Here is a 24268-nt window from a genome sequence, read left to right on the forward strand (position 1 = left end):
TCCGTCACGATACTCCTGAGTGCGTGAAGATTCGTGCTCCTTACGATGCTGTGAACTTTTTTTTCTCCCTGAAGGCATAAAACTTAAAGGTATTAAAATCTACTTTGTATTGTCACCAGCCCCTGTCGCAGCATGCGTGTTCAACAAGTAACACTGGCTCCCCTTCCGAACGTTCTCCATCTTCTCTCCATACATGTTTGCATGCATAAAGAGTTATAAATTGCATGCCCTTCGGCATTGCGATGATTTATTTCCGTATTGTTTGCAGAGTTGCGTCACTGAAGGAGGATGGATTATTATCTCGTATAGTTTGTTGCCGCCCTGACACATTCTTAGGTAACTGTTTCCCACCTCTTACGAAATATTAATTACAGAATATTGGATTTGCTTTTCACAATTAGTGGAGCTTTATATTTGTTAGGTCTATTTGTGTTTTCTATAAATGAAGGATGGAGGGCACGCGCGTATATATCGTTTTAGGAACGTTGTCGTATGGATACATATATATTGGTAACGAGAGAGAGAGAGAGAGAGAGAGAGAGAGAGAGAGAGAGAGAGAGAGAGAGAGAGAGAGAGAGAGAGAGGGAGCATCTGCGCTGGGAACCCATTAATGGATTAGCTATCGAAATTGTTCCACATTCTTGCCAGCAAATTGTTTAAGAAACTTTTCTCGGGCAGAGCGACATGCGCCTGCATAATCTTTTCATGCTGGCATTTAGAGTCCAGCATTACGGAGAAAGACCTGGATTTTGATGTCGGGCGCAGCTGCTCCGTGGCCACCTTCTTCTCTTTGTTTGAACTTTTACAAAGAACTTGAAGACAAAACTGACAAAACGTTGTTTTTGTATGTTGTTTATCACTGAGCTTTTCTTTCTTTCATTTTGTATGTGTGCGCGCGCTCACGTGTGTGTGTTTGTGGGGGGTGGGTAGAGATGGGGGGGGGGCTATTTGCGTATATGATTGTCTTTGTGGTTGTGCGCGTGTGTATGTTTATGTGTGGATATGGGTATTTGTCCAGGCTCGGTCACAAATTATTTGTCTATTCTTACAAGCGACAGAGAAAGATGGCGCTAACAACACGAGCCACTCAAATCATCACCCGGAGCAAAATGGGAGAAAGCTAAAAGTGCTATACAGAACTCACGGGTCTTTTGGCTTTCTTTCCAAAGTATGCATTCAGAGCTGCACCGCTCAGCGACGCAATTGCATGATTCTGGGGCAATTTCGGAGAAAAGTAATATCCATATTTGCCATTTCTCCAGGGTCTCAATTTGTCACCTTGCCGTTCTTCCAGAAAATGGCATTTCTCGAAGCTCCCCTCAGGCGCTCGCCAGAGAAAGCGAACTCGCTGAAATCGAACTCCGGGTTTTTCTTTTTCTGCATCTCCTTTTTTTCGATCAGAGGAGCTACAGCCATCAGTTGTTCTCTCTTTTTCTTTTCTTTTTTCTTCTTCTGTTTCTTCTTTTTCTTAGTTATTTTTGTTCCAGTTGTTCTAACTCCTAATCCTATACCATTGCTTCGTGATGAGATGCCATCGCCAGAAAAATTCTTTTCTCTGGTTCCGAAGGTTTTTTTTTGGTCTCCTGTCGAAAGGGACAAAGAGGAAGGAGGTAGAGTGTTCAGCTTCGTTGGGTTTTTCCCTCAGAAAATCGGTGTGTGTGTGTGTGTGTGTATGCTCGTGCGCGCATACGTGTGGGTGTGTACACAAGTGTCTGTGGAGGTTTGAGCGCCAGAGAAAGAGAGACAGACAGAGAGACAAAGAGAAAGAGACTCGAGAGAGCAAGAGACTCGCAGGAGGATGGGAATTGTTCGGGGGGGGGGGGGGGGTTACATGGGGTTTGGGTATAGTATTAGTAAGGTCATTGGCCATCCTAGAAATTGTGGTTGTGCTAATGGCAGTGCAGATTATGGGTTACTGCTTCGTTCCATGTCGTTAACAACAGGTCCCGGGGCGTCTAACTAGTCTCCAGAGGTAATCACAGGTATATCATCATTGATCCCAGCGTGTAGTGCACCAACTCACTCGCTGACATTGCGCATTTTTGACACTGGTCTATAATTCATATCGCCTCTCACTCTGGTGAACAACAGTGTGTGTGTGTGTGTGCGTGGATGCGCGCGGGCGTGTTTGTGTGTGTGTGTGTGTTACTACCACAGAGATCAGTGTATACCTTTTGTAACAGCCACTGCAATAGCGGATAGGCAGAAGAATGGGAGAGAAACGAAGGGGCTGTTTACTTAGTTGTAACCCGCTTGGGCTGTGGAAAGTCGTCACCTGTTATTTGCACATGTAGAACATGACCTGGTCCCAACTTTTGACAACAAAAACCCAGGTAAACAGGTAAAGGAACCTTGATTTTGAACGTTAAGTACTTGATCTGTTAAGCAGTACTGTATGCAAACAGCGGATATTTTATGTATCTTTCACAGCGTATTCTTATTTTAATTCCATAACATCCGAGAAGCAACAAAAACCTGGTGTACAGTCTAGTATGGTTCAAAGCTGCCCATTGAAGAGGCTTTTGGTTCAGAAAATTATTATAAATATAACATAATTGTATAAGCTGTCGGAACCCAATAATCTTGATTTTGTTTGTTCACTTAAAACAACAGGCTTAGCAAATCCTAGTTTGAAAGGCAGTCATGTGCCCGAACGGACGGTGAAAGTAAAAGACCAAAAACGCGATGCTTTGCGGTTTTGGAAAAGCAAAGGTCTACTGATTCATATTTGCTACGGTCAGTGTCGTGTCCGCGGTGTTGTTGTTGGAGCAGGGGATCGCCCGTAGGACTCCGACCACTGTCACGCCGGCGAACATGAGACTGCAGAAACTGTGTTTGCCTACATGTGAGCCGGGCTTGTAACCCCTCATTAGTCAGTGTAAGTGGCACACGGACACACGAGGGGGGGGGGGGGGGGGAGGAAGGATTGGGGACGGGGGCTAAAGAAGGGGGCAATGACAGGTTCAGAAAGAACTCTGTACATTCCCGCCTGTGTTGTTTGACGACCTCAGGTGGGCTTTTGTAACATACAGTAGCCCTCGGGTTGATCGAGTTTTTACTGTGTTGGTGCGCATGAACTTAGTTCTCATGGACCGGATCGGCCAATACGTAATGGATGAAGTGCAAATGAACTGTTGCAAAGTACCCCTGGAGAAAGTAGCCATGGAGAAAGTACCCTGTGCGTCATTTCAGGAGGAGAATTAGGTTGACTGTGCACGGCTCATTGCATGCTGTGGTAAAAGCAAACTCAAAGCGGTAGTCTTCGTGGCGGTGTATGTAAGCTGCGTTACCTGAGTCAGTAATTACGCCCGTCCAAGTGACGTATGACTTGTGTAGTTATATATTATGTGACCCTGTAACATTTACGGGATAAATCGTCATCTGTAAGAGCTTGCGGGCATTATTATGTCGTGTGCATTTCTTTACGCCCCATCTCTCTCTCGGCCACACACACACCCTCTCTCTCTCTGTCTTTGTCTCTCTCTCTCTCGGCTCTCACACACACGCACGCACGCACGCACGCACGCACGCATACATACACACACACACACACACACACACACACAGGACATTGTTGGTCAGAGGGTTAACTAGCATATTTTCATAATCTCTCGGTATGCCTTCGAGTGGTAGTAAATCACCACGAAAACGGTTCGCGACCTTTGCGGTAATGAGAAACTTATCGAAGACGGAAATGCAGCTTACATAGATCTCTCTCTCTCTCTCTCTCTCTCTCTCTCTCTCTCTCGCTTAAACACAAACACACACGCGTGCGCACACTAACACACACACACACACACACTGGCGCGCGCGCACGCACACGCACACTTTTATGTACTGTATCGGCTGATTCCGATGAAATATGGCTTGTTCCGTTGAAGGCAGCTCATGCAAGAATTGAGCCCACATATTCGTGACCGCCATAGCACAAGAACAGGGTCAGATGATTTGTGAAGAGAATACCTACATACCTATCAGTTGTGTTTCTCTTTCGCTCTGACAGAATACTCGTACTGTGTACATTGCAATCGTTGGTTCACGAGAAAGGTCCGTACAGAGAGGATGGGAGAGGAGGGTGGGGGTAATGGGGGAAGCTGGCAAAGTATGTTCTGAATGGAGGAGCCAGCCACCTGGTACTCCTAGTCTCACCTGGGCGAGCGGAGGGAAAAAGTCGAGGCGAAATACCAGAGAAAGAAATATTTGACATATAATGTCTCGGCGCACCGTGTCCTTTTGTGTTTGTGGTGAACTTGTCTCTTCTGTCAACCCAACGCCTTGTCAGTTGCCGCGCCGCCGGGCCGGTCTTGTCAGTCTTTGCCAGCCCAGCCCAGTCTAGGCGAGGAGGGCGCGTTAAAGGGAGGCCGGATTAACGCAGAAATGTTAATTCTTTGTTTTTTTCCGCCCAGCTAAAAGGCTTGAGTGGAAAGTCAAATTGTCAAATGCTTGTCTGTAGTAGTGTACTGTATAGGGCGTGAGACTCTTACAGCTATCGGGTTCAACAGGGTTCAGTTTGGTTTGGGGTTAAAGCCGGTAAGAAAAGCCGGTTTCTTTTCATCCTTCTGTTCCGCAATCCCTCTCTTGTCCTTTTTTTCTCTGTCTATTCGTCATGTCACAGGTCAAGCGACATAGCAAGCAAGACGACTAAAAGATGCTGACACACTGCTGAGTCATGCATGCCGAGAAACGCAATAAATACGTGAAGAGCTTTGTGTTTGACGGTTCGGCGAGAGATTTATTTCTCGGAGTCAACTTTGTGCAGACTCTCTCCGGTGTCCGAACACCCCCCTGTGCGCACATGCGCACGAAAAAGGTCCCAATTGCACAGCAAAAGTCTCAGGGCTTGGAAAACATGAAGACACGCAAGTATCATCTCTCGTCTCTGATTATCCTGATCGTATCTCGATACTTTGACAAGACAAACCTAATGCTGGCGTGTCGAAGAAGACAGCCACAGCGGGCTTGTTCGAGTCAAAAGTATCACACCATATCCTCAGCGTATTACCGTCAACACCTGTCCCAATAGGTCTAAGAGGACGCTAAAACCTAACAGTCAGTCAGTGTTTTACGCACATCAGTCTTGCCTTGCCTCTTCAAAATTTGATGGATTCGTGCATGTTAACTTTGACATGTTTAGGATCGGGACATGAAAGGTTGTTCTGTTTTAAGTTCTATCCGTTATAGTGACTGCGCGTCCTTGACGGCTACCAAATAAAAGTTTAGTCAGAACGGAACCGTGCATTTTGTCCGTTTGACTTTCAGTATTGTGGAATTCTTACGATACAATTAGGACAAATGCCCCTGCGCTCTTACAGTAAGAGATGGAAGTTTATCATCGACTCTCCTAGGTACCTTTTCCTCGATCACAACCTCTTCCTCCTTCTCTGTCTTTCCTGCGCCATCTTGTTCTTATCGCGATATATTTTGTCCGCTACTTCTTCGTCTTCTTCTTGAACAGCTATCCACTATGTCGGGTTTGTGACATAGGAGAGTAGGACACGCGAAGAGAGCGGAGCACCCCGGAATAGACGTTGTCCACACTGTTGGCTGATTCATCTCTTTCATCTTCTTGATGCGCTCTTTCGTCATCTTGACCACTCTCTGTCATCATCCGGATTCCACGTTCACACGATAGGGGTCGCTTTCAGATCTGACATCTCTTCAGATCATACACTGTCAAAAGACAACAGGCCTTTTTAAAGATCACATCTTTTCACACACTCGAAATCTGCCAGCAGCCCTCTGGTCAACAGCCATTATCAACTTAACGCCTCATCAGTATCGGCAGCTACCTCAACTTCTCGTTTGCGTTTGGGAGACAACGCGCGGAGCGTTTGTTCGTCCTGTTAGCCGAGATTACTCTTTCCTTGTTGCTGATTGTCGTCGTAGTCTTGGGAAGCTGTCAAAGGGGACGAGATGGTGTTGACTCGGGCAGAGAGCCACGGGGCTTTGATAGGCTTATGGCGGAGTCAAATATGTTTTGTCCTTCTGGCTAGGGCAGCCATGGATTCCCCAGGGAGCTGAGGGTCCACAGAAACAGCTTCCGTGTTATTCAAACAGCTCCCCGCTAATTTTGACGTGATTTGGGGTTTTTGAAATTCTGTTCTGTCGAGGTTTTTCGAGAATCTGCTTTCGCGGTTTGATATGTGTTGTGTTGTGTTTCTTGTTTTGTTTTTGTTGATTTTAGTGGGGTTTTTTCTCTCATCTGTTTCCGCTGTTGATGATTGTTTCTGTATGTGTGTGTGTGTGTGTGTGTGTGTGTGTGTGTGTGTGTGTGTGGATGTGTGTGTGTGTGTGTGTGTGTGTATGAGAGAGAGAGAGAGAGACAGAGACAGAGACAGAGAGAGAGAGAGACAGAGAGAGAGACAGAGAGAGAGACAGAGAGTGTGTGTGTTTTCGGAAACGAAAACGTTTGAGAGAACAATACCCAAAACGAAAACAATTTCCTGCTGCCAGTGACACATGGCGGCTGAATTCCATTTCAGACTACTGCTCTGCCACACTCTGGTTAATACCAGCCAGCTAAGATCAATAACCGTTCCAAATCCCTAACAGTCCATCTGAATCAAACCGTTGAAAGTTAATTCCATCAAGCCGTATATGCCGAGGCTGGCGAGAGATCCCTTCCAGTCGGTTGCGAAGTTGTTTCCCTTCCTGGCGGTTTCCCCCTGGTACTGTATTTGTCGGCCTTGTCTACGGCAGCTTGATGTATTAATAGGCTGTTTTCTTCGCGCGGTAGCGGCACGCTCGTTACGATCGCATTAATTCATTCTCGCCGTCTGCCTTTAATTAGTTTTGATTTCTTGTATGCTCTCTAAATGTTGGTATAGCTTGTTTTGTGCCGCCGACGCCACCCCCCCCCCACCCCCCCAGATATTCAGTCTAATGATTTTCGTGTGAAGAATACATCGCAGGCATCTGGTACGATCATGGCGATCTTAGAGAACGCTATGGGTACGATCTAATGGGTGGTTAACATGCAATGCTGGCACAGCTTTTGGCTTTGAAGTGGGGTGGTTTTTTTTTCATTAATAACACTGAAAATACAGAAAGATAATGAGTGTGTAGTTGGCAGATCGCTGGTTACAGACACTCGGGGCAACACCAATTGATACCTCAGGACAGGGCTAGCTAGTGTGGTCTGGCGTCTGAATAATATTGTTTAAAACAACTACAATATGAAAAACAATCATAAAACATAAAATAACATCAGACAATAAAATAAAATACAAATAAAACCCCTATTTATTCGCACGTTGCAGGAATCGTCATTGCGGCAAGATCGCATAATAATATGTCTGTGTTGCAACTCGTTTGAGACTTTTTTTGTTCCAGAGAAGGACCGCAGGTGCTGACAGATTAAGGGGAGGTGGGCCAGTGCAAAATGGACAAATTGATCAAAACCCTTTTTTAATTTTTTTTGCAGATAATGGTCTCATAACATACTTGTGTCTGTGTTTTTGTTTTTGTCTAAAGTGTCATATTTATGTGTCAATAAAGACAATATTTGAATAGTTTATCTTCAACGTCGTTTTTCTCATGTCGGCCATTTTTGCGGCAGTTGCATCTGTGGTGTTGCGATTTCTCTGGCTGTAATTTAGCTAGAGCAATAATTTTTTGTGCAGTTTGTGCAGAATATCACATTCTGGGGGATTACGAAAGGATTTTGTTGCCATTGTATTACAGTCATAACCAGGTTATTTCAAACAAAAATGTTGCAGGGGTTACCCTAAAGTTTGACGGTTGTAACAAAGAAATGTCCCTAACTCCAAATATCTATACATATAAATAAAAGAGAGTGTCTGTCTGTGTGTGTGTGTGTGTGTGTGTGTGTCTGTCTGTCTGTGATCGCCAAAGCTCCGAGAAGGGAGGGGGCAGGAAGACGATGTCGTGCACGTACACTCCCTAGGTGCCGCAGATGTGCACCTGGGTTTTAGTTTCTTGATTCATTGTTTCCTTTCTCAGATTATGGACCTCCCATTTATTAGAGAGTGTCTGTCTGTCTGTGTGTGTGTGTGTGTGTCTGTGTGTGTGTGTGTGTGTGTGTGTCTGTCTGTCTGTGATCGCCAAAGCTCCGAGAAGGGAGGGGGCAGGAAGACGATGTCGTGCACGTACACCCCCTAGGTGCCGCAGATGTGCACCTGGGTTTTAGTTTCTTGATTCATTGTTTCCTTTCTCAGATTATGGACCTCCCATTTATTGAATACAGCCTATATGGTGCAAGACCAGTTCAGTGCCTACTGTTCACCTGTAGCAAGCACATCATGCCAGTGATATTAGAGACTTGCTATTGCTCCTATGAGGGGAAGAAATGAAGAATGAAAAATTAACTGGACAGTTCCGGAAATTTCTAGAAGGTAAGGGAGATAACTCTTTTTTTGTATCCAAACAAAGGAGGTAAAGCTAATGATAATGGGATAGCGAGCGTCTTAAATTGCTACAGGGCTCTGCTTACTCCCGGGCGAAGCCGGGCTTAACTGCTAGTAAATATATAATAATCAAAATCTGCTTCGTAATCCCCTAGAGCATACCCAGAAAGATAAAATATAACAATAATTAGAAGTGTGACAATCATATCTGCTGAAATATTATTTTCCCCCTGTACTCCAGTTTTGTCTGTTTTTGACTGTTTTTGTTGCGTAAAACAAAAACCAGCAACCCAAAATACAAAAAGTGACTATCATTTATCATTGTTTATTCATTACTTTCATAAAATAACATTCAAATTTCAAACAAAATAAAACATTCAAATTAAAAAAAAAAACATCAGCAAGACATAGTGTATAGCTGGAATAAACAAACCAAAATGCGCCATGGAAGGGGAAGAAAAAAACACTAATTAAAAGCGCAGAATTCAGAGGCGAGAGTCCTGTGGGGATGTGTGGATTACCTGCTGCATGGCGAGTGATATCAAAGAGTGTATCCCTACGGTACACTCTTTGGTGATATTGTGTGATGGAAGACAGAGCATTATTTGGTGGAAAGTGCTAACTTGTTCCACCTCATGGCAATTCCACACACGATCGACCGTTCAATGCTATTTATACAGGTGTCTTGCTTTTGCATTGCAAGCTAATGCGAACAACGTACTTTTTTTGGTCTTTGTTTTTTCTTTTTACAGGCTTTCAGGTCAATTCTAAAATGACCGATTAGTAATTCTGATTGGCATTGCTCATGTGATGGTTCCGGGTATCTTTCATGCTGTAGTTATGTTGTCGAAGTAGTCAAAACGCTTGTCTGTTGGGGTGGGACCAAAAATGAAAGACGAAATAAGCGAGGTAAAATGAAAGACGAAATAAGCCAGGTAAAATGAAAGACGAAATAAGCCAGGTAAAATGAAAGACGAAATAAGCTAGGTAGAATGAAAGACGAAATAAGCGAGGTAAAATGAAAGACGAAATAAGCAAGGTAAAATGAAAGACGAAATAAGCGAGGTAGAATGAAAGACGAAATAAGCTAGGTAGAATGAAAGACGAAATAAGCTAGGTAGAATGAAAGACGAAATAAGCGAGGTAAAATGAAAGACGAAATAAGCTAGGTAAAATGAAAGACGAAATAAGCGAGGTAAAATGAAAGACGAAATAAGCGAGGTAAAATGAAAGACGAAATAAGCGAGGTAAAATGAAAGACGAAATAAGCGAGGTAAAATGAAAGACGAAATAAGCCAGGTAAAATGAAAGGGAAGAACATTGCTCAAGGAAATGTCAAATACCGTTTGTAGGTCCCTTCTAAGGATAAAAGGGAGACTAAACCTAAGGGTTTTGAAAATGATCTAGTTTATTGACTGTATGACGAATGGGTGCGATGAAAAACGGGATCTTCGTGGAGTCACGTGGTTAATTTTAATTCCGAAAAACGGCAAGTCTTTTTAGGATCGATCGGTAAAGTTGATTCTTGAGAAAAGCTTCCTCTCAGGAAATTGATCTCGTCAGGTTTTTATCGCCTTGATATCGAGATTTGAATGGACTCATATTTCTTTCTGGGTTACTTCTTTTTCCTCGTCGTCCACTTTCTTCTTTTTTCTTCTTGGCCGTCTATCCATTGATTAAGGTTGAGGTTTCTAATCATGTTGAAAGGAGTTGACATGACCGGGAATAGATGAGCTATTTATATCATTCTTTTGATGTTTATGCTTTTTGGTGCTGCCCACCCCTTTCTTGGGAATGAATCAAGCTTTGGAAAGCAAGGACACGATCTGTGTGCGCGTTCACGCACTGTGTAATTACTAGTCGCATGTCAAAACGTATTGATCAATGGCAACTCTGCTTCGACTGGACGTAAAAGGACTCCATTCCGTCCACACTGTGTGTACGATGGAAGATGGGGTCAGGGGGTAGACAGTACTTCAGTTGTAGACGGAACTTGGAAAGAAAGTCTTTTTTTCGCTGCTGTGCGTGTCTTTTGAAAACGTCGATGTAACTTTCGCCGCGGCACCAGAGAAGTCTTTCAGGTTACTCTCGGTTGATTATTATTCCGCTCACGCAAGGATTATTTCGTTGTCTGGGGCAAACTAACGCCTTTTGTTTTCGCCACAGCTTTTCTGTATCGACTGTTTATACGACAGAGGGGGAAGAACCTCAGTCTATGTTTACGTTGGTTTTGCATTACATCAGATTAGCTTTAACTAAATTCAGTTTAGGTTTTGCGTTACGTTGAAGGTAGGACTAGGTCTGAACTTTTTTTTTTTTTTTGGGGGGGGGGGGGGGGGGCGGTACATCTCACCGCGCAATACTGCTCGTCACAGGGACAGATGGTTTTTTGAGTCACTTGAGAAAAAGTGACTCTATGTAATCGGTCAGTGTTAGTCTGTCCGGCCGGCCGTAGACACCACCTTAACGTTGGACTTTTCTCGGAAACTATCAAAGCGATCGGGCTCATATTTTGTTTAGTCGTGACCTCCAATGACCTCTACACTTTAACGATGGTTTCGTTGACCTTTGACCTTTTTCAAGGTCACAGGTCAGCGTCAAAGGAAAAATTAGACATTTTATATCTTTGACAAAGTTCATCGGATGTGATTGAAACTTTGTAGGATTATTCTTTACATCAAAGTATTTACATCTGTAGCCTTTTACGAACGTTATCAGAAAAACAAGGGAGATAACTAGCCTTTTCTGTTCGGCAACACACAACTTAACGTTGGGCTTTTCTCGGAAACTATAAAAGTGACCGGGCTCAAATTTTATGTGAACGTGACTCATTGTGTTGTGAATAGCAATTTCTTCCTGTCCATCTGATGCCTCATATAATATTCAGAACTGCGAAAGTGACTCGATCGAGCGTTTGCTCTTCTTGTTTTTTCTTCTTTATGGACAATTATTTGCTGCATATAGAGTACATGCTTGCATAGGTTGTTGACAATGTTCCGTTACACCTCGGGTTAAATTTAGAAACACCACCTCCACTCCTGATTGGATAGGCTTGTTCTTTTTACTCGAATCCGCTGACATGTTGATGTAGAAATGAGCTTTCTGTTTCTCTGGACGGATTAGCTCCAGTGAAGTTCAGAGGCAGAGGCACCAGGGGTTGAAATCGCGAACACAGTGCTGTCCTGTCAATTCGATCGAATCAAAGTTGTAACAATTTAGTTTTGTTCGGTTCAAGCTCTTATTATGGTGGTTGAGTTGTATACACAGAAAATACCAACAATTACAGATTCTGGTGCATATTTCCTTTTCGCTTTGCCGATCAGTACATATTCTGGGAAAGGAAATAATTTGGTTCGATATTCAGTCTTCTGCATAGATATATATTAACGAGAATGTATTCGCTTTATTACCTGGTGTGGTGTATTTTGTTACAGGAAATTAGTGGGTGTGGTAACGCGGCGTGCAGTTTTACTGTACGGCTATTTTGTTGTCAAGGAAACCAGACGGAAAGTTCTCATAAAACGATGGTCCTCGTGACTGTTCGTGAAAATCTCGCAGAAAAGAAATTATTCCCTCTTATTTATGACCAGCTGGTCTACAAAACTCGCGTGAACGGCGGACTTCGATATCCGCTGGATTCAACCTCCTTACACCCCGCTTGCCTTGTAACCCCCCCCCCTTTTTGTTGTTGTTGTTGTTGTTGTTGTTGTTGTTGTTGTTGTTGTTGTTGTTGTTGTTGTTGTTGTTGTTGTTGTTGTTGTTGTTGTTGTTGTTGTTGTTGTTTCTCTCTGGTAATAAGCTGTGTGAAGAAATATCACATTCGTTTTATTTTAAGCCACAAATACTCAGCCTACTGACTTATTATTGGTTGATGTGAAAATGCCAAACTGTGCTAACGTACCATCGCTGAAATCCTTTCTTTCTTTCTTTCTTTATTTGGTGTTTAACGTCGTTTTCAACCGTTCAAGGTTATATCGCGACGGGGAAAGGGGGGGAGGGGATAGAGCCACTTGTTAATTGTTTCTTGTTCACAAAAGCACTAATCAAAAAATTGCTCCAGGGGCTTGCAACGTAGTACAATATATGACCTTACTGGGAGAATGCAAGTTTCCAGTACAAAGGACTTAACATTTCTTACATACTGCTTGACTAAAATCTTTACAAACATTGACTATACTGATAGAAAGGGTGCAGCATGTATTGAGTTTGCTTCCATGCACCCTTCGTGTCTTGTTTGCATTCCATTTCGTGGCTTAACAAATTCAGACAGACTTGTATGTGACGTTGAAAGGGGATGGAGACAGGGCAGAGGGCGAGTTAATACAGAAAGTGTCAGTGAAAGGCATGTCGTCCGCAGTAAAGCAGTCAACTATTGGGATGACGATCTCTGATCTGTCCAGGTTTTTAGATAGGATAGAACCACCAGTTAGACTCATACCCATGGAATTGTTGGATTCATTCATTTCCTAACTGAGACAAGTGTCATTCAGCGAAATCAAATCATTGACAAATCCCACTCTTCACTGGAAGCAGCCATTCAGTTGATACAGGGTATGTGTCCAGGTGGAGAGATTATCCTTCCCCATTGTATAGCCTTGTCAGGTCTGAGATGGTGACCCGAACCGTTGTCCCGGGAAGGACTGTGTATTTGAAGATCATTCCGTGGTTCATGGGATTGACTCGATCAGTAAGGTCTGAAAACTAAGTACAAGTCGAACGAAATTTCACGAGAAGAAGAATAGGTGACAAGAAGGGCGAAGAGCAGTCCGTCTGGGTGGAAGATTGATGAAGTGCAAACACTCCCTGGCTTACTTGATTAGGTTTGATTCGCTGTTTGGGCTGGCGTGTGGCCGGTGATCATTTCGTCCCATTTGTCCCGCTTTCCCCTGTCACGAGCCCCGCTTGCTTCCGCTCTCAAAGCCTATCGGTCGCGCGAACGTAGTCCTGCCTAATGTTGGGTTTTTATTGAGTCACTTGAGAAAAAGTGACTCTATGTAATCGGTCAGTGTTAGTCTGTCCGGCCGGCCGTCCGTAGACACCACCTTAACGTTGGACTTTTCTCGGAAACTATCAAAGCGATCGGGCTCATATTTTGTTTAGTCGTGACCTCCAATGACCTCTACACTTTAACGATGGTTTCGTTGACCTTTGACCTTTTTCAAGGTCACAGGTCAGCGTCAAAGGAAAAATTAGACATTTTATATCTTTGACAAAGTTCATCGGATGTGATTGAAACTTTGTAGGATTATTCTTTACATCAAAGTATTTACATCTGTAGCCTTTTACGAACGTTATCAGAAAAACAAGGGAGATAACTAGCCTTTTCTGTTCGGCAACACACAACTTAACGTTGGGCTTTTCTCGGAAACTATAAAAGTGACCGGGCTCAAATTTTATGTGAACGTGACTCATTGTGTTGTGAATAGCAATTTCTTCCTGTCCATCTGATGCCTCATATAATATTCAGAACTGCGAAAGTGACTCGATCGAGCGTTTGCTCTTCTTGTTTCAACTACATAGTTTGTCAGCTAGCTGGTTAGTTGGTTGGTTAAGTTGATTCTATGTCATTTGTTTAGTTCTTCGTTGTTAAAATGCCCGTGTTCTTTTGTGTCAGTTATTTAATTAGCTGTCTTTGTTAGCAGGCCTGAAAGTGGCGAGTATTTTACTCGCCATGGCGAGTAGAAACATGTAATTGGCGAGTTACGTTAAACACCAAATAAATAAATAAATGTAATTGGCGAGTAAAAACATTCATCTACTCGCCAAATGCGAGTAAAGTTGCTGAAACAAATTGTTGGCTTGGCTAGTATAAGTAGCCAAGTTTGCTGTATGGCTAGTACATTTTCAGAATCACTAGCCAAAGGCGAGTACACCATTTGTTGGACTTTCAAGGCTTTTTAGATACTTAATTAGTTACTGATAATATGTATCTGCACAGGCTGTCAAAGCAGTGCATACAGCGAGAGTGCATGGGGTTTATGTCTCTGGGGATGCTTCTTTGTTCATACGCTGCGCCGTCATGTAGGAACACAGAGCAGTAAATACAGACAGCAACGCAGTGTGGATGCATATTGGGCTAGGAGGCTGTTGTTATTTACCTATGTCCCCAAAGCTCAACCGTTAAATATACAGAGTGCAACGGGAAAGAGTTGCCATTCACGTTCGTGTTCAAATCCGTAGCTGTACCTGAGTTGCATTTTGATTTTCTGCTTTACATCAGTGCATACAATGCAACAGTTAGTCTGTTTACTTTCAGCTTTAACCTTCCCCCTTTTCTGAGCTGGCCTGAATATTCACTTGTTCAGTCTCATGTCCCGTCAAGTGTCGTTGGGGTTTTTTCCTTCACCTCATCACGCTTCGAGTGCAGCGTCAGCTAATCATCTAAATCCTGCCCTGGCCCTGACACTTGACAAAAGCTTCCTGTTCTGCATGAGTGTTGACTGTTGCTTTTGTTTCCAGTGTGAAAGTGTTGAGGAGAAGTCCTTGTACGTCATGTCACGAACGCCATTTAGCAAAGCTCGTGACTCCTCTTTGAAGATGGGACTGAAATTCAGCGGTGAAGATCGAGATCGAGCTGTGTTATTGTACAAGCTTAATTAGAGGAATATGGAAGCGAGCGGGTAATCACTGCGCGTTTTTAAGGGGGGGGGGGGGGGGGGGAGGGAGTGTGTGATCACTGTCCTTTTGTTTAGGGCATGGTCGGGTGCTGTTTGGTACATGTATGCATGCAACCCTCTTCCAGCGTACTCTTCTTCGGTGTCTTCTGTCTATTCTGCACGCTTAATTAGAGGCGTACGGGCGATGGTAACTAATCATCCAGGGGATGTATACATTGGTTGATAATAGAGGAACCCCATTAATTGACATCTTCATTCAAGAATGGCGTGTCTTTCTGTGCTCAAAAATAGCGCCGCTTTGTGTCTGTCCAGGTTGACTGACATATCTTTCTTTGTAACAGAATGATCAACTTTTGCTGTTTTTGAGTTGGCTGACAGTATGACTTCTTGTCCTGTCAACTTTCGCTTTTTCCTCCCGTTAGTCAGTCCCTCGAGTTTTCAACGATGGAATAGTTACCCATATTTCGCCTACTCCCCGGAAGAAAAAAATCTATATTTCCCTTTCCATTGTGGTTAGACAGAAGAGATCCGTGCATCCATCAATTTTTCCAAGTCGTCTGAGGGGTATTGATCCGTTAAGAACCTGTGGGTCCCCGTAGGTCCCTTTTTCCTGATATGACTGCTGACGGATGATGAGGCGTCATTGTGTCTTTAGGGGGCCAAGGATTCATGCATCCAATTATCTCCACCTTTTGACGGCTTCTTTGATTTAACCACAGACCCAGAAACGCCCAGACGCTTCGTCGTTTCGGCAGTGCTATTTCCAGGAGCTGTCCGCCAAAGTCTTTAACGAGTCCCACAGAGGATGGGAAGGATTGGTTGTCAGGATGATCAGACTGGCGCTGTCTTGTCCCACATTCACCCTCCGGTGGTATTGGTCTTTTTTAGTTTAGCTCGAAGTATTAGTGGAGTTTTATAGGTAAACGTAAATCACGTGTGCTTAGGCGTTTAGCTTGTCAGTGTTTGTCCAAATATAATTGCTTTCAAGGGAGAAGTTAAGAAGATTAAAATGAGAGGTAGGAAAAGAGGAACAAAAGGGAAGGGAAAAACTACCAGATGCGAGAAGAAAACGAATAACTAAACACGTAAGGAGACGAAGCTGAGAATTAAATGCATCACAACATGTGTGCTTAGTAATTTGGTCACTTCTTATGATAAAAATAGACACCTGCAGTGCTCCACAATGTGTTCTGTGTCTTGTAATTTGTTGCAAAAAAATATGTAATTTTTTTTTTTTTTTTGGGGGGGAAACACACAAAAAACACGAGCAGTCAGTGAGCAGTGTTCATCCGTATGCATGGCCAGCCGACCGGCCGTGAACAAAAACCTCAAAGCTATGGTTTTCTGAAATGTGTTTGAACATAAAGCTTTGAAACTTTACATGCTTCCAGAGTTAGATGACTCTCAAACATGAACCAAGTCTGATTGACCCTGCACAAACTTCAAGGTCTCAGTGGAGTCAAGTTTAGGCAAAAACTTACAATGGAAAACTGTCATTGTCTTCGTAATTGCTACTAGATCTTCGAAACTTACATACTTCCAGGGTTTGATTACCTTAAGATATAAGTCTGGTTGGTCCTGGTTGAATAACAAGGTCATAATGGGATCGATTTTGCGTCGATGAGAAGGAAATTACGTTCTTGATCATTTTTGGAGCTACAGCAGCAGATAATTTGATTTGATTCATAGTCCTCAAGACGAAATAGAGTCGTATGAGCATTTGCCCCTCTTGTTTGTCCATATTGTCTAAGCACCGACTTTGCTTTCAGTTTTCTCTCTCTCTCATGATATTTGTTTCGTTCTGTTGCAGAACATTTCTATTTGTGTGAATCAGATCTAGAGGATGGATTGGATTAACCATATTTTTAGGCAATTCTTGTTAAACAAACGGCAGGAGTTTTGTGAAATGTGAAATAAAGTTGAAAAGTCGTCGCAGCATGCAGCGATTTTAGTTTTTACGTCGGGTGGTTGTGTTGTTCGACGTAAGAAGACAAATGGCCCTCGGGAGTTATGGGACAAACTGATAAATTGAATACCTTAAAAGTAATTATACCCAGCTGTGCCTGTTCCCATTGTCCTTCGTGTTCTCTTGTTCTTTTCTTTGAGCAAAGCTGCATTAAAGGAACAGTTCTAGATACGATCCTTTTCTTGTTTTATTCGTTTGTGGGATCGACATAAAGCGACGGGTTTTTTTTATCATGCATTGCACAAGACGGATCGGAACAAGATGTCATTATTGGGGTTTTTTTCTCTCCATAATTACAGACACGAGAGCGAGATTTTATTGAGAGACATTTTTTGGGGCTGTCAGAATTAATAGCAATCGGGATGGAGAAAGGGAAGACTTCGGGCACGACTTCCGATTTGGGGAGCTAACCCTTTCATCCTCAAAATGTCGTTATGCAAAAGAAGGATGTTAAAGCAGTATCGACGAGCGCTTCGGTCAGCTTAAAGTCGACTGCGTAGTTTGCTGAAATTCACTAGACATGGTGATCCATCATCGTTTGATAATCCGTCACAAGTTCTGAAGCGTTAATCTCATGACTTTCACGTGGCTGAAGGGATATGTTTGAATGAGATTTTTAAAATGGACCTGGAAAGCCATCTCTTTTTGTCTAAAATACCGATATAATTTTGGACTAAATATTCAATAACAACAAAAAATGGAATAAGAAAGGAAAATATATCGATCGAGGAAAGGAAGGGAAAGAATGACAAAACGGCACGAAAATAGACAGACTAAAAGGCCACCTCCCTTTGAGCTAACAATTTTAAAAAATGAAATAAGAAGAGAAATGAAAGGAAGTTAAAAAGAGAGACAAAAGAGAAAAACCAATTTAAGGTCAAGTGTCAGTAAAGCTTTACATATTTACTCTTGCAAACTTTTTTTTTCTTCTTCAGGACAAGGACGAAAGGACTTAGTGTTTGACTAACTCTGTACAGTGATGATAGAAGTAGGTAGCGGCAGTAACGCTAGTCCCATGCGGGAAAGCGAGATCTGTGCTGAAAATAACACGTTTTCAATTTCCGACAGCTTTCAATATATGGCATATTATTGAAAATGGAAACTACAGAAATGAAGTTGGATTCTTTGTCTTTTACCCCATGCCATTTGTTTGCAAAATGTGCTTGGATTGAATGCGTGTGCGTGAATCACAAATACTCTCTCCGGATTTTCGGACAGCCGTGACGCGACCGCCATTACTACTTGCTCTTCAACTTTTTGTGGTGTTTCCCTTTCGGCGTTGTATTTTCTAAAAATAGTTTCATTCAACGATCGGAAACCAGTGTCAACTGCTAAAGAAAGAGTCCCTTTTCTTTCTAGGGGGGGTATTTTTTAGATTAAATCGATGGTGGATTTTAGACATGGACAATAAAAAATTGCCCAACTTTAACCTTTCGTAACTTAAAAACAACTCAAACGATCGTAGTCGTAAAAGATGCGCTAGAAAGTCCGATTTCTTGTGAATCCTCCAAATATGGAAGTTTCCGTTTAAGATTCATGCGCGCGAAGCGCGAGCCAATCAAAACCGAGGACCTGCAAAACCGGTAAAATCCGTTGCGTTGATCGCGAGTCATGGCGGAGTATTCAAGCGAAGCGATGGTGACGCACGCTTCGAGACAATTTGTGGAAGAAATCAAACCCATCCTTGGTAAGTGTTGATGTTTTTCTGTTCATTTAGTGTTTAGAAGTTGATCTGTCGAACCATTCTGCTGAATTTAGCGTTTTGAGTGCGTAGTTTTCATTTTGATGATAGTAGTTTGTGCTGGGTCATTTTGTATTGGGTGTTGAAATGGGGGTACTCGATAAACGACCTAAGTTATTTTTTGCCTTTCGCCGTACATGTGATATATTTGTTTCAAACTAATCTTGAATTATTACTCCGATGGTTTTTGTTTCTCAGTTGTTGTTTTCTTGAGGATTAAATTAGGATTAAAAGGAATAATTGTTCCTTTGCTAAAACCGGAAGTGCAAGACTAGGCCTAGCAACGAGTAGCGTAGCTTACATGCACTGACCCTAGCGCATCTCCATTCCTTCTTCCTTTTCCCCCCAGTTAATCAGAGTTTATGGTCCATCAAACTTGTGTGATTACTAATTTGTTTCTCATGACAAGCAAGGTGATATAATAAATTAGAAACGAGTTAAAAAATAACCAAATACATGACAGAAAAACAAAGCAAACTTTTGTTTTGGGACAAAAGTAAAACTGAAAGTAAACAGGCCTTCATGGTGGCTTCCAGTAAGTTCGTCACACGGTAGATTCGTCACCGGTCCCGGTAACTTCGCCACAGTAGTCCGAGCGCGGCTCTCTCTATCTCTCTCTCTCTCTCTCTCTCTCTCTCTCTCTCTCTCTCTCTCTCTCTCTCACCTCCTTCCACCCCTCCCTCTCCTCACATTGAGTTTCTCTGCCTCCTTGACAGTGAGGTTGAAGTCATAGGACTCCCTCTCTCTCTCTCTTGGTCGCGCGTGTGTGGGTGTTAGTCAGTGTGTGGGTGTGTGTGCGATGGTGTGTGTGAGTGTTTGTGCGTTTGTACGTGCGTGTGTGTGCGTGCGTGTCATGGATATGGGTGTATGTACGTCCGTCCGTCTCTCTCTCTCTCTCTCTCTCTCTCTCTCTCTCTCTCTCTCGCTCCCTCTCTCAGACTACATGCTTTTGAGAACTGCTCAATGAGTAGATCTCGGGTTGAGAACTGCTCAATGAGTAGATCTCGGGTTTTAAAATAACAACGCTCGGACTGTGTCGTCTGAAAACTGCTCAGTTGAGAACTGCACAATGAGTAGATCTCGGGTTTTAAAATAACAACTCTCTCTCTCTTTCTCTCTCTCTCTCTCTCTCTTTCTCTCTCTCTAAAAAATGTCAGTGAATCTTGAATCTCTCCCACAAATCAAACATCTGAAAGCATAAGCTCTAAGCTTAACACCCGCCCACCCCTGCCAGTAATTTCGTCACGGGTGACGAATCTACCGCGTGACGAACTTACTGGTAGCCTTCATGGTTTCAGTACAAAAATATTATGAACATAGTATTACATTTTTGTTTTGTTTGTGCGTGTTACAGATGATGCTCACTTCCAGCAAATGAAGTCTGCTTTCACACTCACAGCAACTGGAAGAGGTCGACCACCCAAACTTCAGCTGGTACCACTGACCAACAAGCTATTGTTGCAGCTGGATCTGCTTCGGTTGGAAACAGGGAGGGATTGGAGTGACCTGGTTTAATTTCTCCCCAAAGTGTTCGAGTGAACTTGCTGCAAGGACTTGAAATCAAGGCAGAAATTGAGGGAACAGTGAAAGAAGCAACAAAGCTGGGGAATAAGACTGGATTAGAACTAGAAGCATTTTTGGATATCGACGCAGGGCGTTGCATCATGGGCCGGAATGTTGGGGTTCATTTGCTGAAACATAGGATCACAAGAAACCACCTGCTCAATCCGGACCTTCTGGAAGACCTTGACCGTCCATCAGAACTTGTGAATGGCATGGTGCTCGATCTAATATCGTTCCACAAAAAGGAGAACCTATCGCTGACTTCTGCCAGATTCCTGCATCGGTTGTTTTTGGACACAACATTGTGCTTGCACCATTTTCTTCTTCTGGCAGAACATTCACAGTCGAATCTCCAGCAAACCTGCCTGCCATGTACACCTGTTTCAAGCAGTACTTGACTGACAACTTTGTTTGACTGACTTTGAAGAAGGGGTATATATGCATTTGACTGTCACTTCTCATCCGACTGTGCACTTTGCAAGAATTTAGTTTTCCCCAGAGAACTGTGAACAATGTTAGTAAATTTATCCCACATACGTGAGAGAGATAACCGTGAGATAAAAATCGTTCAAATCACACGTGTGTATATCATGTAAATGAGGTCAACCGGAAGGTCAAGCTATGTAAATTAGTAGTACATGGGATAAACCGGAAGGTCAAGCTAATCCTATCGAGGAAGGATATGCTTTGCTGTTGTTGTTCCTTTTGGTTTCTTTTATCCTGTGGCCACTGCTTTTCTTTTTATCTGGTATATTTTGAAGTGATGGGTTTGATTTCTTCCACAAATTGTCTCGAAGCGTGCGTCACCATTGCTTCGCTCGAATACTCCGCCATGACTCGCGATCAACGCAACGGATTTTACCGGTTTTGCAGGTACTCGGTTTTGATTGTTCGAATATTAAACTTAACAGTGTTGACAAAGGCGAACTACTTTGTCCTAGTTTGAGAGTGTGTGTCATGGCGGAGGAATGAATGTCAAATTGAGTAAAGTGGTTTGAAGTTCTAAAGCGGTTGATCCAAAGGCAATATCGCTGTCGGTGACTTTTAGTTAGATCTGGCACAGAAGTATATAATGTAGGATAAACAGAATACTACATGGCTTGCTGTGTCGTACCAGATTTACACTCGTTGCTTTTTCAAATAGTAAACAGCTCGCTTTCGCAGTTCACTATTTAAACAAGAAGGGCAAAGCCCATACGACTCACATCCTTGACCTTTACATGACCTTGACCTTCAGGGTCAAGGTCAAATAACTAAACCTAGCAATGACATCATACACTAAGAACTGCTTTACACATTTTTCCTACCAAAATACATGTGACCTTGACCCAAGGTCAAGGTCATCTAAGGTCATGCAACACAAAGCTGTTAATTCAAGACATAGGAAGTACAATGGTGCTTATTGGCTCTTTCTACCATGAGATATGGTCACTTTTAGTGGTTCACTACCTTATTTTGGTCACATTTCATAAGGGTCAAAGTGACCTTGATCATATGCGACCAAATGTGTCTCATGATGAAAGCATAACATGTGCCCCACATAATTTTTAAGTTTGAAACAGTTATCTTCCATAGTTCAGGGTCAAGGTCACTTCAAAATATGTATACAATCCAACTTTAAAGGACCCTTGCGACCTTGACCTTGAAGCAAGGTCAACCAAACTGGTGTCCAAAGATAGGGCTTACATTGCCCTGTATAGCATACATAGCTAAGGTTGCCATTCTCGATAACTTCAGAAGAAAATGTGAAAAATGGCCGTTTTTAAGACAACAATTACGGCCCCTGTGACCTTGAACTTGATGTGAGGTCAAGTTGCCGCACATGTTTTTTGAGATCTTGTAACCATACACCATCAGGCCACATCAGGTGTTGATAGACTTAATAGTGTCCAAGAAATATCCAACGTTAAAGTTTTCCGGGCGGACGCCGGGACGGACGGACGGACGACTCGGGTGAGTACATAGACTCACTTTTGCTTCGCATGTGAGTCAAAAAACAACTCGTGTAAATCTGGTACGACACAGCAAGCCATGTAGTATTCTCTAGATCTTACTTCAATCAATCAATCAATATGAGGCTTATATCGCGCATATTCCGTGGGTACAGTTCTAAGCGCAGGGATTTATATATATATTTTTTTAATTTAAAAATTTTTTTTTTTATGCAATTTATATCGCGCACATATTCAAGGCGCAGGGATAACAGTGACATTTTTATCTAAGCCTATACAATTTTGCCAGGAAAGACCCTTTTGTCAATCGTGGGATCTTTAACGTGCACACCCCAATGTAGTGTACTTGATTGAACACATATTTGTGAAGATAACATTGTAATCAATCTACACACCAAAAATCATGGCTGTATTTTCAGTAGTTTCTGAAATATTTCAATCTGAAATGTGCTACCCCCCTCTGGGGGGGGGGGGGGGGGGGGTTTGTCCACTCTTGGGGGATTATTTTCAACATTACACTGAATTTTACTGATGTCTGTAAAGATTACACTGTAATCTATCTACACACCAAAATTTTTCGTTGTATCTTAAATAGTTTCTTAATTATTGGCCTTGAAGTGCGAAAAACTGTAATTTTCCTGTTTTTCCGCTTGACAAATTGAGGTTTTTGACATTTTTGAGGCTCTTATACTCCAAAAGCATTGAACTAAGCTGTCTGAAAAAAAATAGCCATGTTCTACACACATTTGTTTGGAATATGTGAAAGTTTCAGACAGCTGCTATACATATTGTGTGAATTGTGATGACCCAAAGTTGCCCTCCCGTGCAGTTTTGCGATGGGTTTAATTGTGTTTTTCGTGAAGTTTGCATGCTTGCTGACAGAAGCCATATGAGATTAGAGGGCTAGAACTATGTGTTTTTTCTATTCTTGGTTGCTGATAACAGATCCTGAAAAGTTGAAAGGGCTGAGGATAACTATGTGGTACCCACATGCTGCTGAAGTTGCCCTATTTTACAGTTTTAAGCAGAGTCGCGACAGCGTATGTACTAAAATATCAAAATCTCAGGAACTAATAAAGGTATCCACTTACTTTTTTTTGTGTTTTGCTTGTACTTTATTTTTCTTTCAAGACATCACAAAACATTCACTCTCACTTCAAAACCAAGTTTTGACTGCCGCTACCTAATAGAAGAAGACTACTTTATTCAGGTCGCGAAGTTTTAGCACAGACTTTGACTGTGTTTAAGTGCATGTTATCTTAAATTCAAAATCGAATTCGACAAACGATGCCTTGTTTTGACTTGCAGTTTTATTCAGTAAGGATTGTGACTGCGTCTCTGTGCATGTTAAACCAACATTTGTATGATATAAAAAAAAATCGATTTGGACAGATAATGTTCTGTTTTCTGTATTGTTCTTAAAAACAATGAAACACTTTTTAAGCGGCCTGCTCAGTCCATGCGAGCGATTAACGTCAGTGCGATAGGCCCTTGTATATTTATACGTCATCCCCGAACACGACGAGGCCAGTGCCCGTGTAAGTATAAGCTCCACGGGCATGCATAGAGGCGCGGACGGACGGCTAAAACGCTTTGGAGGTGTCCCGATTCGCCCGTGCAATCGGCTTGAGTGTCGCTTGTAATTCAATCACTGTCCAGTGTCGGGCCGGAGGTTTCGCGGATTGCTGGACACAAAGCTTCCACTACTTATTGCATTTCACTGCCTTGACAGTTCAATTACTGCGTCTTCTTCTTTTTTCTCTTTTTTTTTCTTTTTTTTTCTTTTCTCCTCTCTCTTACTTGGTTAAGGTCCCCCTATTTCTTTGCCTGCCCTGTCCCTTCGAAAGGAGGATTTGGTTTATTATTAGGTTACACCTTTGTTTCGCTGCAGAACCCTTGCTGTACTACACTTGTCTTACACTCGTCTGCTTTGGCTGATGCTGACTGAAAGACGTGAGCTTGAAAGTTTTATTCGGTCCTTAGCTACTTGCACTTGTAGGGACTTCAGTTGGAGCACTGTTGAAGACTTAGAATAGAGCAGTCTTCGTTTTTCTGCTTCTGCT

The 24268-nt window shown here is 42.6% G+C and overlaps 1 protein-coding gene and 1 long non-coding RNA gene across 6 annotated transcripts in view; both read left to right on the forward strand.

Moving 5' to 3' along the window:
- Positions 1-24268, forward strand: part of LOC138983238 (plexin domain-containing protein 2-like) — a 108904-nt gene that overhangs the window by 11894 nt on the left and 72742 nt on the right. The window lies entirely within an intron of this gene.
- Positions 18118-23295, forward strand: LOC138983256 (uncharacterized). The gene is made up of 2 exons (XR_011461051.1): positions 18118-18636; positions 20045-23295. It is a non-coding gene; the product is annotated as an uncharacterized lncRNA (long non-coding RNA).

Source organism: Littorina saxatilis, linkage group LG12 (assembly GCF_037325665.1).
Source record: "Littorina saxatilis isolate snail1 linkage group LG12, US_GU_Lsax_2.0, whole genome shotgun sequence".
Classification (NCBI taxonomy): Eukaryota; Metazoa; Mollusca; class Gastropoda; order Littorinimorpha; family Littorinidae; genus Littorina; species Littorina saxatilis.